The sequence below is a fragment of the Apium graveolens genome, chromosome 2 (assembly GCF_009905375.1).
Source record: "Apium graveolens cultivar Ventura chromosome 2, ASM990537v1, whole genome shotgun sequence".
In the NCBI taxonomy this organism is placed as follows: domain Eukaryota; kingdom Viridiplantae; phylum Streptophyta; class Magnoliopsida; order Apiales; family Apiaceae; genus Apium; species Apium graveolens.
This window is the reverse complement of record NC_133648.1, coordinates 88952960-88959721: the sequence shown is the minus strand read 5'-3', so window position 1 is coordinate 88959721 and position 6762 is coordinate 88952960.

Here is a 6762-nt window from a genome sequence, read left to right as displayed (position 1 = left end):
TGTATTACAATTTAAGCACATATTACATCAAGATAAGACAATATGTAAACACTGATAATAAAGTATGATGCATGAGAACAAAAAACTAAGCAGATTTAGAGAAAGAACCTGAAACCATTCCAAGTTCATTTACCAGTTTTGTAAAAGTAGCTTCACATAGTGGTTTTGTGAAGATATCTGCTAGTTGTTGATCTGTTGGAACAAAATGCAATTCCACTGTACTTTCCATCACATGTTACCTAATGCTGATGTGCTTTGTCATTGAGTGTTGAACTGGATTACCTGTCATAGCAATAGCACTTTGGTTATCGCAGTAAATAGGTATTTTAGAAAATTCTAACCCATAATCCAGTAACTGATTCTTCATCCAAAGAATTTGGCACAATAGCTTCCTCCAACAATATATTCTGCTTTTTCAGTTGATGTAGAAATTGATTTCTGTTTCTTGCTAAACCAAGAAACCAATATGCCTCCAAGAAATTGGCAGCTTCCACTGGTGCTTGTCCTGTCTATTTTGCATCCTGCAAAATCTGCATCTGAGTAACCTATTAGCTTAAAATCTGATTCTCTAGGATACCACAATCCTAGATTAGCTGTACCCTTGAGGTACTTGAGAATTCTTTTCACAACTATTAAGTGGGGTTCTCTTGGATCAGCCTGAAATCTTGCACAAAGACATGTAGCATACATGATATCTGGTCTACTAGCAGTTAAATAGAGTAAAGAGCCAATCATACCTCTGTAGTAAGTAATATCTACTGATGAACCAGTATCTTTATCTAACTTGGTTACAGTGACCATGGGAGTGGATGCAGTTGAACAGTCTTGCATTCCAAATTTCTTGAGTAAATTTCTGGTGTACTTGGATTGACAGATAAAAGTACCTTCTTCATTTTTCTTGACTTGAAGTCCCAGAAAATAGCTAAGTTCTCCCATCATACTCATTTGATATCTTGACTGCATTAGCTTTGTAAACCTTTTACAGAGTTTGGCATTTGTAAAACCAAATATGATATCATCAACATATAGCTATACCAAAAGTAAGTCCTTTCCATGGTTGAGGTAGAACAATGTTTTATCAATTGTGCCTCTGTGAAATCCACTTTTCAGAAGGAATTGAGCTAAAGTCTCATACCATGCTCTTGGAGCATGCTTAAGGCCATAAAGTGCTTTGTCAAACCTGTAGACATGATTTGAAAATTTTGAATCTACAAAGCCTGGAGGTTGTTCAACATATTCCTCTTCTTCCAATTCTCCATTGAGAAAATCACTTTTCACATCCATTTGAAAGACTTTAAACTTTAAGTGAGCAGCTTAAGCCAAAAAGATTCTTATGGCTTCCAATCTAGCAACTGGTGTAAATGTTTCATCATAATCAATACCCTCCTGTTGAGAGTAGCCTTTAGCAACCAGCCTTGCTTTTTCCTTGTAATTATGCCATCACTGTCAGTTTTGTTTCTGAACACCCACTTTGTGCCAACAACCGATCTGTTCTTTGGTCTTGGCACTAGGGTCCAAACTTTATTTCTTTCAAATTCATTTAACCCTTCCTGCATTGCTTGCACCCAATCAGCATCTTGAAGAGCTTCTTCCACTTTCTTCGGTTCAGTCTGAGAGAGAAAAGAATGATAGAGGCATTCATTTGATGTTGCAGTTCTAGTTCTGACACCTGCTTCAGGATCTCCAATTATTAAGTCAGGTGTATGTGATTTGGTCCACTTCCTTGCACATGGAAGTCGATTTCTAGAACTGGATCCTCCCTCATGATCCATGATATCTCCATCAGCATTTTTTGATGCTCCCCTGTAGTTATGCTCTCTGAAACTTCAGAATTTGAGTTGGTTCCTTCAGGATTTGAAGAATCAAAGTTTCCAGAATTATCAGAATTTGGCTCATCAGAACTTGATGAATCAAAACTTGAAGAGCCAGTGACAGGTTCTGATGCTTCTTGAGAGTCTTGAGTTGTGGTAGGATCTTCAGCTTGCTCCCCCTGGACAGGTGCATTTTCCTTTGGAGTTGTTACCACAGTTTCAATGACATCAGAACTTAACTCATCAAAACTTATAGGATCATAGTTTAAGTCATCTAAATTTACAAGATCAGAGTTTAAGTCTTCATTTACAAATCTTAGCTAATCATGATCATTGAAATCTTCAAGTCCAGTAATCTTCTTATCATCAAAAGATACATTGATAGCTTCCATGACAACCCTTGTTCTTAAATTGTAGACTCTGAAGGCTTTTGTGGAAAGTGGATATCCAACAAAAATTCCTTCATCAGCTTTTAGATCAAATTTCGACAGCTGTTCAGGATGAGTCTTAAGAACAAAACACTTACAACCAAATACATGAAACTATTTCAGATTTGGCTTCTTTTTCTTCACCATCTCATATGGTGTTTTTCCATGCTTGTTTATGAGTGGTGCATTCTGTGTAAAATAAGCAGTCTGTACAGCTTCAGCCAAAAAGTAGGTTGGTAGCTTTGCTTCATCAAGTATAGTTCGTGCAGCTTTAATGAGAGTCCCGTTCTTTCTTTCTACAACTCCATTTTGCTGTGGAGTTCCAGGTGCAGAAAATTCCTGTTTGATTCCATGCTCTTTGCAGAACTCTTCCATGATTGAATTCTTGAACTCAGTGCCATTATCACTTCTTATAATTTTAACAGAATCTTTGATTAACTTATCCAGCTGTCTGACATGATCAATTAGAGTATATGCAGTTTCATTTCTTCTTGTGCAAGAAATACACCCAAGTGTATCTTGTGAACTCATCCACTATAACCATAGCATATTTCTTCTTTACAATAGATATGACATTGACTGGACCAAATAGATCAACATGCAGTAGGTGATAAGGCTCAAGAATTGAGGATTCAGTTTTGCTCTTGAAAGAACCACTTTGCCCGTAAATTGCTTACGACTTCACAGTGTTCTTCAAAGAAATCCACATGATAACCTATGTCACAGATTTGACTCACACTTAGCAGATTGTGTTTAAGTCCTGAGACAAGAGCTACTGTTTCAATGATGACATTCCCAAGATTGATATTGCCATATCCTAGAGTTTTTCCTATGTTGCCATCTCCATAAGAAACTCCTGGGCTAGCTTTCTCCACAAAGTCTGATAGCAGGGCTTTATTTCCAGTCATATGTCCTGAACATCCACTGTCCAAACCTAGGATGTTTTTCCTGTTGCCATGCAATCACAAAGACCACTAATGGTTAGTTTTAAGGACCCATACTTGCTTGGATCCTTTGGCCTTTTTAAGTTTGTTAGCATTTGCAGCAGATTTAATTTCAGAGTTTATGCTAACATGCTATTTATCAGAACTTATATCAGACTTTACACTAAAAGGAATTAAAGTAACTTTCTTCAAAGAAGGTTTTATTTGATAATAATCATAGTACAAACTATGATATTCCTTACAAGTATAAATGGAATGTCATATACTACCACAATGAAAATAAGGATTTTGTTGCTTAAACCTAACAGACTGACTCCTAACTCCTGATCTAGGAGGTAAAGAGTTTATATTCTTATTCTTCCTGTAAAAAAAAGCAAGATGGTTAGTGTTTCCACAGTTATAGCATTTCTTTCTAGGAGCATTAGGAACATGCATATAATTATTGCTTTTATTCACACCTTCCTTTCCATTCCTATTTTTTCGAGCTTCCTTAACCTTGTTGACATTCCTAATCTCTTTCAGCTTATGCTTAAGCTGCTTCTTCGTCATTAAGCCTATGTTTCCTTCAGCTGGTTTATCCTGTTTTAATTTGTCAGAAGTTGACTTTTCCTTAACTTCTATCACAGACTCTTTCATCTTTTCAGAATCAGACTTTTCAATTTTTGCTACAAACTTAACAGGATTTACCTTTGGCTTAGCAGTCTGTTTAACAACAATTTGCTCAATTTGTTCTGTTCCTTTTTCACTTTTATCATCTCCATAACCTAAGCACTCTTTCCAGTTTCCACTACTTAATAAATTCTGAGTTGATCTGTCAGAGTTACTCCAAGTTCTGATAATCTCTCTTTCTTTTTCTAAGTCAGCTTTTAGAGATTCATTCAATTTTAACACTTCATCTCTAACATATAAAGCATCATCTTTTTCTTTCTTAGTTTGATGAAGAACAACTAACTCATATTCTAAATAATCATTTCTCTTTTTATAAGCAGAATTTTCAAATGTTAATCTTTCACATGGTAAAGTCTGATCTCTATAACTAATAAACATGGTTTTAAGATATAATCTCAACTCAGTAATATCATCAGTATGAAAAGCATAAGTTGTTTGAGGTACCTTCAATTCAGCAGTTTCAGGGCTGTTATCAGCATTTGCCATCAAAGCATAGTTCACCTCATCTTCAGAATCTGAAGTGTCTGTCCAGCTTTTCTTCTTTGTGACAAGTGCCTTGCCTTTGTCACTTTTTCCTTTCTTGCAGTCAGGAGATATGTGGCCTTTTTCACCACAATTGTAGCATTTGACATTTGAGTTGTCTCCTCTGTCAGACTTTCCTCCCTTGCCTTCAGACTTTCTGAACCCTTTCTTATCAGAACTTACACCTTTCCTGGAAAACTTCTTTCCCTTTCTGAATTTCCAGTAGGCTATCTTTGTGATACCCTTCACCATAAGAGCACACAATTTCATCATCTCTTCATCAGCATCTATTTCAAATAAACTTTCAGTTTCTGAATCATCATTATCAGAATATGATGACTCTAAATCAAACTTTATGATGAGAGCCTTTCCCTGCCCCTTTTTGAGGCAACCATTTTAGGAGATTCCTCCTCAGCCTTAAGAGCAATTGTCCTTGACTTTCTTCCATGCCTCTTGCTCCTTTGATCCATCTCAAGTTCATAAGTCTTGAGCATACCATAAATTTCATCAAGAGTAGTTTCAGTAAGGTCGTAGTTGTCTCTTATGGTAGTAGACTTCAAATCCCAATTTTCAGGAAGGGCTAAAAGGAATTTTAGATTGGAATCTTCAAGATCATATTCCTTGTCCACCAATGACAGATCATTCAAGAGTTTGACAAACCTGTCATATAAGTCAGTTAAAGACTCATCAGCTTTTGAGTCAAAGTGCTCATACTCTTGAGTGAGTATAGTCCTCCTGTTCTTCTTGATTGCATTAGTTCCCTGACATCTTGTCTCCAGAGCTTCCCATATCTCCTTTGCAGTCTTGAAATGTATTACCCTGTTTGACATGACATTATCAATGGCACTATGCAGCAAATGCCTTACCTTTGCATCCTTGGTAATAGATGAGATGTCTTCAGCTGTGTACTCACCTTTCTCTTTTGGTATGGTCTTTGCTGGTTGATCAGCAACTACAATAGAGAGCTTGGTAGGCTTATGTGGTCCTTCATTAATTTTGTCAAGGTATTCTGGATCTGTAGCTTCCAGAACCATAGCCATCTTCACTTTCCATATGGGATACTCAGAAGGTCTCAGTATGGGAACCCTAATAGTCTCATATCGACTGTGGGTTTGAGTCTTTTGAGTTTCTTCAGTTTTGGTGGGCTTAGTTGGAGTTTGTGCTTCTTCAGACATGATTGTTTGGATCTTTACTGTATGTGTGTTAACAGAAAAGCTCTGATACCACTTGTTAGGTCACACCGCACTGTAGAAGGAGGGTGGATACTGTGTTAATACAATCAAATCGATTTTAAACACAAGTAACAGTAAATAAATATATTCAATAAGATAAACTCTGTTACAATGGAACTGTTCTCTCTCAGTGATGAACAAATATCACTAAGAGCTGCTAGGTTACAATGTATAATCTTCTCGATAATGATAACACATATAGTGTAAACCCAAAGTCTGTATTTATATAGTACACAGATATAAGATAACTTCTAATTGATATGAAATATAATATGTCTCCTAAAATATATCAATCAGATATCTTCTACAAGTCTTCCAGTCTTCTAATTCTTTCCATGCATATCTTCTTTTGTTTTAGTCTCGATATTCTACTGTAAATCAGCTTCCTTCCTTATATGAAAGTCTTCCCGTACTTAAGTTCTGATATGACCTTAAGTTCTGATATTAAGTTCTGACTTCCAGTAAGTCCTGATTTCAGTAAGTCCTGATATGTCCTGTTTATTAAGATCTAAAAACTAAACATAAATCATATTAGACATGACATCTCAAATATATCTAACACTAATGTCTCCACTCTTCCATCCTCACACACTTCTTTGACTTCAAATGTAGCAATGTAATTTGTGTCAATGACCCAACAGATTCCTACCCAAGCTACTAAACCATAAATTTCAAAATCCAAGTCTAAGAAAGCCCCCTCTGGTTTCTTTCAAAAGAAACCAGTTGCAAAATCCACTAAAACCAAAGAGGGGAATGTGAAGGAGAGTAAGCAAGGTGAGGGACAGGGTGAAAATTAAAGAAACCCTAAGGATAAGGCTGGTGAGAAGAGTGTACCCAAACCTAGCCACACCACAGTTTCCCAACAAACTGTCATTGTTAATAAGGAAATAAGCTCAATTCTAGTTTCATTTTCCCAAAAGGATGTTATATTGAAACAAGCTCCCAACCAGGAGCACAGGCCAAGAGGGGTAGCGACACTAGCTCACCACAAACTTATGCTAGAAAGAAAAGATCAAAAACCCTTGGGGATGCACAGGGCACACACACAGTGCAAACTGGTGCTAAGATCCAGTCACTGCACCATCTCAAAGTCAGGTTGACGTGGCTCCAATAAATGTGGAGTCACAGCCAAAATCTCTAATAATTGAAGCACCTG